Genomic DNA, 13,402 nt, shown 5'->3' with positions numbered 1-13,402 from the left:
AGAGAGAGAGAGAGAGGATTTATTGCCTGGCATAAATCACTTTTAAGGAAAGTTGATTATGTTTAAACTTGAATTTGTATCATGGCTATGTGTTTCCTGTGTCTTTCTTTATCTTTTTTCTTTCTTTCTTTCTTTCTTTCTTTCTTTCTTTCTTTCTTTCTTTCTTTCTTTCTTTCTTTCTTTCTTTTTCTTTTTGCTTTTCTTCTTCCTCTTCCTCTCCTCCTCCTCCTCCTCTTCTTCTTCCTCTCCTCTTTCTTTGAAAAATCACTACTTTATTTGAAAAAAATGAAGTAATTGTGACACTACCTAAGTGTTCAGCACATTGGTGGTTATAGTTAGGGGTAGCCATGGTACTGGAAGCAAAATCTTAACCTGTGTTATTTTAATATGAAATAGGCTAATTAAGCAGAAAACCACAGAGAGTTTCAATGAAAGGAAGACTATTTCCCCAGAGTTTTTTTTTTCTTCTTCAAATCAGATCTTTGCAAATCATCTCATTTTCCTCTTGTGACCCTCTTTCCTGGAACTTACTGGATGGGCTTAGTAATATCCCTATGCCACTTAGTTGCTTTGGTTTGTAAATGTTAATTCTAATTTGCTCCACTTAAAAGAATCTTCCAAAAAAGTTGCTGTGCTGGTTAGTTTTTTTGTCAACTTGATACAAACTAATGTCATTTGGGAAAAGGGAACCTCAACTGAGGAATTGCCTTTATTGGGTTGGCCTGTAAGCATGTCTGTGGGAAATTTTCTTAATTGCTAACTGAAATAAAAGTCCCTGCCCACTGTAGGTGAATGGTTCTTAGGTCAGTAGACTTGGGCCATATGAGAAAAGCTGCTGAGCAAGCCAATGGGCAGTGTTCCTCCATGATCTCTGCCTTGAGTTCCTGCCTGGCTTTCTTTGATGATGGACAGTAACCTATAAACCAAATAAACCCTTTCCTTCTCCAGTTTCTTTCTGTTCATGATGTTTATCATAGCAACAAGAAGCAAACTATGACAGTTTCACTGTAGATTTCCTGTTGCATGCTGGGAACTACATAGAGTCATTGACTAATGGCATTGCCCTAAGCATTGAGCCACAGAATGCTATAATCCAGCATTTAGATTTATTAAAGCTATCCCCAAATCATTCTCTCTCTTACTCTCTCACCCTTCTCTCTCTCTCTCTCTCTCTCTCTCTCTCTCTCTCTCTCTCTCTCTCTCTCTCTCTCTCTGTATGTGTGTGTGTGAGAGAGAAAGATACACACACATATACACACACATACACACACACATGTACATTCACATGTGAAGGCCAAGGGAGGACATCTGATACCTTGTTCTATCATTCTTTGCCTTATTTACTGAGTCGGAGTCTCCCACTTAGCCTGGAGCTAGGTCAGCAGTCAGTGAGCCCAATGATTCTCCGGTCTCTGCTCCCATAGTGGTAGGTAACAGGTTTGTGGTTGGCTATACCCAGGTTTATACATAGATGTTGGGAAACTGAACTCAGGTCTTCATATTTACACAGGTACAGATAAGCCACCTTTCCAGTCACCATGACCTTGTATTTAAAAAAAATAGAAAATAAAAATTGATAAAGGAAAATGGGTTTCTTTATAGATGGAAGGAGACTTTATTTTCTTCCCATGATGCATATGGTCATCTTCAACCTATAGAGCTCCCACCATGTGCCTTGGTATATGCAAATTTGACTGTGAAATATGCTAAGTGTCCCTTTCCCAGGGAAAGAGGACCCCAGGTTATGTCTATTGTTTTTTTGTCAGTGAAGTTCAAGCTGAGGAAAATAGGGTCTTAAAGGGTCAGCATATTGAAAGAGAAAAGAATTTAATCTCAGGGATGTATGATATATCCACTCATACTATCCCTTTGATAGATCAGTACAAATCTTTTTGATCTTGTCTTTGGAGGTCAGTTTCAAGATCTAGCCTCCCATATTCCTGCTAAACATACTCATTTTTTTTTTTTTATTTTTTTACAAAGGAAAGCAGGCCAGAGTCTCACAGACAAAGGTTGGGCACAGGCATGGACTCAATGCTCCTTGGCAAAGACAACTCCCAAGTATCTGTTTCTTTTTGACATGGATGTAATCTCAGTTTCAAGGAGCTTAGACTTTCATAGATGAGATGTTGGGAGGCTACAAGAACAGCAAAGAGTAGGACAAAGAAGTGAGGATGTTTGGAGACAGCACGGGATGAAGGAAATACACAGATGATCCCAAAAGATGTTGCTTAGAGTGCTAGGATGGACTAGTTGCCTATTTACATTAACCTGAGCAGGAACTTTGCCAATATTTGTACATTTTCCTATTTTAGACACAAGTTCTCTTGCAAGAAAGGCATTTGGAGGAGTTTATCATTTCCAGAAGCCTGTTTGGAGAAACAAGGCTGGCAGCTGGCATGATAATGAAGCCATTTCAATAGAACAAATCCCATTACTATTAATATTAAGCAGCCAGAGAATGATTCATGAAGCTCTTTTGAAAATTCAAAAAGTGCTTAATCAAAAGGAGGGGGAGGAGGAAGAATAAACAGAAATCATGTCAGAAGTTTATTATTGTCGGCTCTCTTTAAGTCAGAACTGCGGTTACTCAGGCTGACTGATGCTCAGGTGCAGAACACTGATTTATTGTACAAAAAAATCATTTTGGCTGATAGGGAAAAGTCGAGCACAAAATCCTATATGATCATGCTTTTGCTTGAGTCTTGTAGGACTCACAACTGGCCTAATGTTGGAAGGCTGTTAAGTTCAGCTGAAGAAGTGGGAAGTAGGAATATCAAGATGAGTTCATGAGAATATTTGGGAAGGCTTATCTTTCAGGCTCTTCAACATGTTCCCTTCACGTGACCATTCAGTTGGAGTCTCTCCTTGGTCCCTTCTAGGATCATTCTCTAAATTGTTCTGGTTAGTATTTTATTTTTGTTATATCAAGGCTCGTTGGGAATGAAGAATGTCCCACTCACAGTCATGGTGGCTGACAGACCTGAGTAAGTGCTAGCTATCAAGACAAGCATCACTTCTTTGGCACATGGACCATCTATAGAGTAGCTCACATCAGTGGCACCTTTCTTACCTCTGAAGGGAGACTACCCAGCATAGAAGTCATAGTCTTTTTGTGACTTAATCTCCAAAGTCAATGTTCTTTACTTTTGATGTAATTCTATTTGTTAAAAATAAATTGCCAGGTTGAGCTCACACTCAGGCAAGAGGATCAACCACATGAGCAGGATGGGGACCATCCCAGACTATCTCAGAAGTGCCTATTCTACATGTTTGGGAAGCTGTGTGTTGCAGGGAGAAGCAGTCTTTAAGCAAGAACTAACCCTACAGCATAATGCACTTGGCCTTCTCTTTTTGGTTCATCCTTTCTGGGTACCAAACTAGAAACATTTTCCACATTACCTTGACTGAAGTGGGAGAACATGCTAAGGCATGTTTGGCCCAGAACCATCCAGAAAGTGAAAGTCTTTTGTTTGCTACCTGCTTTTTTCTCTGTCTTCCAAAACTTTCCTTGACTGAATGCTTATATCTGCTGTTGGACCACATGAGACCCATCTTATAGCTGTTGTTGGACTGCATGAGACCCATTGAGGCACCGTTGGCATCTTTGTTTCTTTGTAAATCATCTCACAATGTTATTTGTGACTCTCTTGCCTGATCACCCAAGACTTTCCAGGATTGCACCCTAGACTGGAGTGTCAACCAAGTACTTCAGTTTACTTCAGGCTCAGTCACATTCAAAGAGGACTGACATTCAAAACAAACCCCTAAGAGTTTCCAAGCAGCAGTCTATAAGTAACTTTGCCTCTTGTTACTAATCTGCTGTAAACGGAAGGGACCTCTGCTTCTCCTCCCCAAGGAATACAGCATTCCTTCCCAGTCGTGAGCTCCATCCACTCTGGCTCTTCATCACAGGTCCTTTCACAATCTACCTTTTCTTCCTTGAGTTTCTCTGCTCCACAAGCTTATCTGTAAAGGTTCTTTTTCTTTTGATTATTTGCACATCTTCTCAATTGCTCATCAAAGGGTATAAAAAATTATTTTTACAACAGGCAAAATTCTCTACACAGAAGGAATCAGGAGGTCATAGAGACAGAGAGCAGAGATAACTCCTTGGGAAGCTTCATACATGTTCACGCATTTTTTTCAGCTCTGCTTGTTCCATTTTCCAAGAACTTGTAGGTGTAGTGTCAGTCCTTGTTAGGCAACTAGCCGTGTCTTGACTCTCTTAACCTAAAACAAAGGTTGATTCCGTCCATGGACACTAGCACACAATATACCAGATGAAATAATTAAGGTATCAGCTCTGGAATGGTGGGGAGGCAAATCTCCCAGGGATGGCGTATGTTCAGGAAAGCAGTGATTGAGTCAATCCAAGTACATTACTAATAAATGCAGATGAATAGGATCCCACATACTGAAACTCCAACAGGAACCTCCTAAGTTTATGGATATGCATATTGTCTATCCAGTAGTGTATGTAGACATAGCATGGCAATGTAGGACAGTCGATGATCAGTGGATAATGTATACTCGCAGGAGGCATGGATATTAGACCACATTTTCGAAGTGTATGTCTTCAGGAAAGGCTTCCTGTTCTTTATCAACAGAGGACTAGAAGAAAGGACCTTTTAAGTTTTTAGACACATTTGGAAGCCTACAGTAACAACTCTAAAAATCCCCTTGAAACAATAATAGTACTTTGTGGAGGCTGAGTGTCCCCCAAACAGTTTAATATGTCTTAATTATTTGATTCTGCGTCAACTCAGTGAAGCAGGACTGTTTTAAAAGTTTAGTTACTAGCCCAAACGTGAAAAGTGAAGTCAAACTAAGGCAAAATATGCCTGCCTCCCAACTGCACTTGCTTCCTATAGACTGTACTGGATTTACAGCATCAATATTGTTGGAACATCAGAAAACTTGCTTCTTAAGAGACTTTAATCCAACTGAGAAAAAAATAGGTCTCTGAAATAAAGTTAATTCCCACTCCTTCAAATAAAATATCTTATTAACAAATCGTTTTCTTTTCAGAGCATATTTTCTGTATTTATAAGAGCTGAGAGAGAGCGCTGAGTCAGAGCCTGGGGAATAAACAGCCTGCAATCTGCCAGTGTGTGTAGTGTGGGTCTGTGTGAGGAGAGGAACACAGGAGAAATGAAGACATGAGAAGGGAAGAGAGCCCTTCACTCTGAAGTTTGGCTGACATCTTTCTGCAGTGGAGAGTTAAAATTCAGCACAACTAACAGCATTTCTTTGGAGGTTTTTCACATAGCATCCACATTCCTTTTTTGTAGAAATATTCCAAATAGGTATTAAAATAAATTATCTTACTTAAGGCCTGTATATATATATATATATATATATATATATATATATATATATATATATACACACACATATATATATATCTCCAAGTATGTCCTTCCTACTTTCCTGGTTATAGTCCTGAAGTTTTCAGAAATCGTAAGAACAAGACAAAAAAAAGAGTAAAACAAAACAACATAATGCTCCCAAAGCCCAACCCCCCCCAAAGCCCCCCCAAAACCAACTATTTACAGTAAAGTACATTTTGTTTTCTTTTTGAGATTACAATTTTATTGTATTTCTCTCTTCCCTTTCCACTCTCCAAACCCTCCCACAATACTCCTCAAGTTCTCCTTCAAATTCATGATCTCTTTTTTTCACTAACTGTTATCACATGCTTATATTTATACGTGCATGTCTCTGTGTGTAGGTCTATATATGAATATGTATATATATGAATATATGTACCCTTAAATATATCCTGTTCAGCCCATATAATGCCACCTGTATGTATGTTTCCTGGGCTGACCATTTAGCACTGGACAACCAATCTGAGTGTTCTTCTTGGGAAAGGTCACCTCTCCTCTTCCCAGCTTTCCTTAGCTGCCTGTAGTTTTTTGTGTAGGGTTGATGCCTCAGGGGCTTTCTCCTGTTCTAATGTATAACTGTATACAATGTCCCTGCCCAGCAACTGCCCTATGATTTCATCAAACAGAAAAGGGGAAGAGGAAAAGAAGTCAGGGTTGGGGGGATTCCTTACACAGTTTTTGCACAATACACATTCAAAAGCCTCTAGGATTGTACACACAGCAGTTTCAAAGACACTGACAAGTGGCTTTCCCTAGAGAAGCCCTCACCCACACTTAGGTATGTCTGATCCATTCCTGGGCTTCTTTCTTTCCATTGATGCCCATGCTCAAATCTGTGTTAAAAATCTCTTTATAAGTGCCAACTCTGCTTCATGCCAACTTGTCCTGAAATCCTGTTCTAAGATGAAGTAAGGACCCCATCTCACCTGATCGGAGTCTCTGAGAAGAGCTCTTTAGGCTGCAACAGGCAGCATGTACTGCATTTCTGCCTCCTCCACCTTGCTGCCTCTGACAGGGCCATGCTGCCCTTTATTAGTCTCTCTGTCTCATCTACAGAGTGAGAGAAGACATAACTTGATGGCATGTGTCTTTGAAGAAACAGAACGCAAACACCAGGCAAAGTGTAGTGCTTTTAAAATAGTACTCACTGGTGTTTATTGCTACTAAGTGATTTAATGCTATTTCTAAGCAGAAGAGTGGACATGTAGAAGTTCACACAGCCAGGTAAGCAGAAAGGCAAAATCTGTGTGGATGTGAACATCTAGATATTTACCTGCATGGTGTTTCATGCTCTGATGTCCTTTAGTAGCTAGATGGTAAGAGGAGACTTCTCACTTCTCTCTGAGACAGACAGAACCTCTGTCTTTTATAGTTCCTCTTATGAAAATAAACATAATTCTTAACATGAAGTCTACGTGGCAGTTTGCATTTCAAGTAGGCTGACCTTTTTGTTATAAATAACTCCCACATTTATAATTGGAGACCAGACTATTTTTTTATTATATTTCAAAGAACAGTTTATTCATGGATTTCTTTTCTGTCCAGAATTCTGTACATTTTATTCTAGAACATTTAACTCTGCATGTTCTTATTTGTCAGGGACTATAATTATTTCCATACTGGGGAGCTGAGAATGGAGAGACAAGACCTGTGAATATCAAATCTGTTTGGTCTATTGGTTATCCCCAGTTGTGCTAGAGATATTATTTTGTAACTTGCACACTTGTTTTCTTTCCCTTCATTTCTTTTCCTGCCTTTGCACCATTATGTATGTGTCCCCTTTGCATACGAAGAAAGGATCCTTGTAGACAATCTTCAGGGAGTTCTGATTTCCTGTAGGGTTTAGGGTAGGAAAGTGTCACCTCTGCATTCTGAATATAATGCCGATCGAGACAGGGTTTTCAGCTTGAAACATCTTTCCATGTGGAGCAAAGTGCTGTGACAGGGAGGGATCTTGGAGCAGCAGCCAGACAACACTAGTATAGGAGAAGCATCATCTGGAGTTCTCACATAGTCTGGAATCCTGGCATCATGAAGAGAAACTAAGCCTTATGCCATCATCATGACCGTATTAGAATCAATTCAGAAGACATAAGGAGTGGACTTTAGGTGTCCAAGGGAAGAAAATCTAGGCTCCCTCCCCTCACAGACCTTGGAAGCCTTTCTCTGGGTAAAGTGGCATGCAGGAAACAAACCAATACTGCACCTGTCTACGTTAGGGTTTATATGGCTGTCATAAAACAACATCACCAGAAGCAATTTAGGGAGGAGAGGGCTTATTTTGGTTTACAGTCCATCAGGAAGAGAAGTCAAGATAGAAACTCAAGGCAGGAAACTAGAGACAGAAGCTGAAGCAGAAACCATGGAGGAACAGTGCTTCCTGGCGTGCTACTCATAGCTTGCTCAGCCTGAGCTCTTAGATACCTCAGAATAACCTGTTCAGAGCTGACACCACCCACAGTGATCTGGGCCCTCCCACATCAGCCGAGAAAATGCCCCACAGACTTGCCTACAAGCAATGCGATGGGAGCATTTTCTCAGTTAAGATTTCCTCTTTCCAGCTATGTCTAGCTCTGTGTCAAGTTGACAAGAACAAACCAACACATTTACATAAGGAAATGACTCCCTAAAAGCCCCTCCCAGAGGGGCTGGAGTGTAGCTCCACAGGCAGAGGGCATGCTTAGTGCATGTGAAGCTCTGGTCTACATCCTGCCCTACAAAGTTAAAAAAAACCAAAAAACAGTTAAGAAAAAAAAAAAGAAGAAAGAAAGGAAGTTGCATGGCTGGCTGCCTCAGGACCAAAAATGCTGGTGAGGACATTGGGACAGATGAAGCTTTATAAACTGTTAATTTGGATGTAAACCGGCAAAGCCACAATGGTAATATGTGTGGAGTTTTCTTTGAAATATTAAAAACAAAGGCTCAAAATATAGCTGCCCATCCTGAAGATCCAAGGTTAGTTTGTAGCCTGAATGCACATGATGGAAGGAGAGAATCAAACCCTTGAACTTGTCTTTCTGATCTCTCCACATGTTACCATGGGATGTGCATCCATACACAACTGCACCTCCACCAACACACACAACAAATAAATATAAAAATATCCAAACATGATCAGCTATGCCACCCCTGATTATATGCCTAGAGGACTTTATATCCTACCACAGAGAGACTTACACATCCATGTTTATTGCTGCTTTATGCACACTAACCAGGAAATGGAACCAGCTAGGTGTCCATTGATAGATGAATGGATATGGTTAAGGAAAATATACACAGTGGAATCTGGTTCATCCATAGAGAAAAAGATGAAATTATACATTTGCAAAGAAAATGGATTAAACTGGAAAATATTGTATTAAGTAGGGCAAACCCCATGCTCAGGAAGACAAAGACAGCAAGTTTTCTCTCACATGCAACTCTCAGCTTCTATTTTATATATGTTATTTATGTGGAAAGGAGAGGAGTTAGAGGACAGGAAGCTGAATAGGACTGATGATGGAATAAAAAAAGTCAGCTTTGAGGAAGAGAAGTGTGTGTGTGTGTGTGTGTGTGTGTGTGTGTGTGTGTGTGTGTGTGTGTGCGCGCGCGCTAATAGACACATGTGATATGAAAGTAGAAAGGGCAGGATTGGGGGCAGGAGGGTAGAAGCGAGGGTCGTATGATTGAGTGTGGGTGGGAGCAAAGAGTCAACCAAAACTATGCATGTATGGAAAAATGCATGAGGAAATTTGCAATTTGTATGCTAATTAATATACATTAAACGATAAATATGTAAATGAGCCAGGCATGGTGGCATACACCTGTAAGTCCCCTACTTGAGAGGTAGAGGTAAGAGGATCAGGAGCTCAAGGATAGCCTTAGCTACATAGTAGGTGACAGGCCATACCTGGCTACATGAAACCTTTCTTAAAAAACAAAATAAACACAATGTGGAAACATGACTGAATTTCCTCTTTGAAAAAATAAAGGCCAGTTGTGGTGGTGCATGCCGGTAGGATTTGCTGAAGGAGGCAGAGGCAGGAGGATCATGAGTTTGAGGCCAGCCTGGGCTATGCATTTCGGACCGGAGAGATGGCTCAGTGGTTAAGAGCATTTGACTGCTCTTCACAGGTCCTGAGTTCAATTCTCAGCAACCACAAGGTGGCTCACAGCCATCTGTAATGGGATCAGAGTCCTTCTTCTGGTGTGCGTGAAGACAGAGCACTCATACATAAAATACATGAATAAATAAATATTTAAAAGAAGAATAAAGAACATACAGTTTAATGGTGACTGCTGATAGCTTCCTCTTTGTAGCTCTCACCCCTCCCCCTCCAGCAGAATATAATGTGGCTGTGTTCTCATATGCACAGCAGTTAATGATTTACAGGCCTGCTGCTGTAGTCAGGGCAACTGTGTCAAGCCTTGCTTAAGTCTCATGAGATACAAGCTTTTGAGCTTAGCACATTTTTTTTCCCCAGGCTGACAGAAGTATGGACAAACTTACAGCACAGCTCATCCAATAGGAAGCTTCGTCCTTAAGCTGAAACAGCACTCTTTAAACCCAGGCAGTTTTGAAAGGTGCTTGAGAACTGAGTATCCTTGCTTGTGTATGAATCTGTTTGTGCTCTACACTGAGAGGTATGGGGGATCAGCCCAGACAATCAGAGCTGGCTCTCACACAAAAGGCTGGCTATGTAACATCTAGATCTGAGTTATGAGAGTCCCATCTTTGAGATACAAGCGGCTGCTGCTGCTATGGCCTCTTTCAGCACTCTGGGCAACTGTGTGAGCCTGAAGCACCTCATGCAGAGACTGTATGGCTTTTCACTGGGAGTAGTATACAGAATGTGTCTGCCCCATGTAGATTTTTAGACTTTCATTGTTTCTGATACGATTTTCCCCAAACACCCAGGATGGCTAAGGAGATTAAATGTGTATCCTGAGGATGACAGAGGCAGGAGACATGAAATTACTTTTCACAAATATAAAATGTCTTTGAAGTTGTAAAAAAAAAAAAAAACCTGTGCATAATTTATAGTTTAACCCTGAATGCATTTGTGTTTATTTCAAAATGCTTTGCTTAGATACGTTTGGTGCAAGCACCACAAATTTACTGGAATCATTTATGCATGAAAAAGCAGCTTGGGCCTAAGGATTCTCACAGGATCCAAGGCTGGCTTCAGCAGGGAATCTCCACTTTGCTGACACTGGGGCAGGCCCCTCTTTCCCTCTGCCTTGCCTGCTCCCTCTCCTGGGTCATGAACATCTGCTTTCTGACAACTATGTGGAGTCCCACATAAGCGCCTCACTCCTGGGGCCTCTCCATGCTTGAATTCCAACATTCAGTAACAAATACTACAGCCTCTTCACTCGTGACTGGAATGGGAAGTGCATGGTTCAGGTTGTTCCTCTGAAGCCAGGGAACCTCTAGGGGCCAAGAAGGCAGCGACTTTTGACTACTTGACATGTATGTGGGTTTCTTAGGAACAATGGAAGAAGCATTTGATGGACAATGGGAAGTTATATACAGACAGCAGATAAAGGTGATGTCCCAAGTTACCCTCCACTATGAAAAATACAAGGCAAATATTTTACCAATTTTCTACCCTATAGTAAGCATGGAGGTAGTTAAGGCTAAGTTATAGATTTCTCTATTCTCATTCAGCGCCTGATGAATGTAATCTTCCTCTAATGGAAACAGATTGTGTTATTAAAAGTAAAATAATGTTTACCAAGTTTTTTAAAGCACAATGGATTTTGATGATGTGCCCTTTACGTACAGGCCAAAAATGTAGAAAAAAAATCATTTTTAAAAACAGTCCTCAGATTTAGAAGCATTAAAATAGGATGATTTTTCAAACTTGAGTGACACTTTGGGCAATAATCAATAGCATTATTGTGGTGCGATAATCACATAATTTTATCATTTCAGCTTGCTTAAGTGTTCAGCTCAATGGCATTAGTCATGCTCCTGTGTGCACGATCAGCACAAGTCTTGCAGTTTCCGAAACTCTGACCACGGACTGACTTTACATTCCTCCCCCTACCCACGTTGTAAGCTGTGACCCCCATGGACCAGTATAGTCTATGCATTTCATAGAATCGTTAGTGCTTCGTGTTTGGTTTATTTCACTCAGTGAGCCTCAAGGCTCATCTACACAGTGGGATAAAACAGAACACATTCTTCTAGAGGCTAAATGGCAACCCATGCACTTACACACTCCACTTTCTTTCTCCATGCATCTGCCATCCAGTGGGATTATGGATGGCTGCCACCTCTTGGTTACTGTGAAGATGGTGTTAGGTACAATGATGGCCCCATTTTCCTTTCTGCAGCCCCTCTGGGACAAGAATTTCTCGATCATAAGGTAATTATGTATTTTCTTTGCGGAAACCAGCACACTGTTTCCCATAGCAGCAGTTTCATCTTACATTCCCACCAGTGTGTGCAGGGCTTGGACTGCCTCCACATTTTCATGGGCACTTATTGTCCTATTTCTAAGGAACTGTAACTGTCCCAGTAGCTAGGAAATAAAATCATCTTATGCTTTTGATTTATATTCCACTACTGATGAATAGTATAGAGTATTTTTTACATTTATGGGTTATTTGTATGTGCTCTTTGGAGAAATAGCTATCAATTCTTTGGCCTATTTCTAAAAGTTGCTGAGTTGTAGTTCTTAGATAGTCTTTATGCTAACACCATATCAGATCCATGTTACATTTTTCCTACTGTGAGATTTAACTTTCTCCTTTTTAATGCCCTTCTTGGTGGCTTGGAACTTTTTAATTTAGATGAATTAGAGTCTATATGTCTTCCTGTTCCTATCACTGCTTCGTTGCTATATTTTAGAAACAATTGCCATATTCAAGGTCATGAAGTGTTTCCCCTATTTGTATGTGTGTGTGTTTTATGGCTTTATGTTTTTCAATTCAGATCTTTATAGTGTGTGTGTGTGTGTGAAAATTGTGATGTATGTATACACAGGCATGGGGATGTATGTGCTCATGTACTTAAAAAAGACAGAGGAGGATGTCCAGTACCTTGATCCTTTATCCCCCATCCCCTGTAACATTGGGATTACTCATGGCAATGTTTAGCTTTTTATTTTTCTACATGAGTGCTGGGGATATGAACTTAATGTTTATATACCAAGTGCTCTTAACCATGAAAAAAACCATCCATCCCACCCTAGTTTAAGTCTTCAATGTATTTTGAATTAATTTTTGTATATTTTCCAAGGTAAAAGTCTAAACTTTTTTTTCTTGTAGGAATTCATGTATTCCAGGCCAATTTATTGGCATCTCTATTCTTTCCATTTTGGATGCTTTTGGCACACTTGTTGAATTTATTTGTTTTTATTGGCATATAAACTTGTGCATATGCCTAGGTCCTCTGAATGAGGGTGACAGTTGTGTGGCTTGATCTGTTTGTGGGTCCCCTTGCAATGGGACCAGGACTTATCCTGGGTACATGAACTGGCTTTTTGGAGCTCATTACCTATGGTTCTATGCCTTACTCAGGATTGATGCAGAGGAAAGGGGCTTGGTTTCACCCCAACTTGTATGCCAGCCTGTGTTGACTCCCCAGGGGAGGCCTTTCCCATATAAGGAGTGGGTGGAGGTGGCATGGGGGAAGGTGGGGAAGGCAGGAGAAAGGGAGAGAGAAGGAGGAACAGCGATCAATTAAAAAACAATTTTAAATTAAAAAAAAACTTGTGCATATGCTATACCACAGTTATGTAATTTATAGTATGATGATTGTAATTTGTAGTATGCTTTGAGAACAAGCACTATCAATCCTACAACTTTGTTTTTTTTCAAAGTCTTTTTCCTATTTTGTGCAATTTCAATTACATGTGTATTTCAGAATAAGCTTCCAATTTCTGCCAAAAAGATGTTGAAATTTTAATAAGGATCCTGGCAATGTTGACATTTTCATACTAAACGTTTTGGTTCATAAACACATTTTTTTTTTAAATCAGTCTTCTGAAATGTTCCCCCAGCAAAACTTTTATTGTAAT

The sequence above is a fragment of the Peromyscus maniculatus genome, chromosome 21 (genome assembly GCF_049852395.1).
Source record: "Peromyscus maniculatus bairdii isolate BWxNUB_F1_BW_parent chromosome 21, HU_Pman_BW_mat_3.1, whole genome shotgun sequence".
Classification (NCBI taxonomy): Eukaryota; Metazoa; Chordata; class Mammalia; order Rodentia; family Cricetidae; genus Peromyscus; species Peromyscus maniculatus.
Note: the sequence above shows the minus strand (reverse complement) of the source record.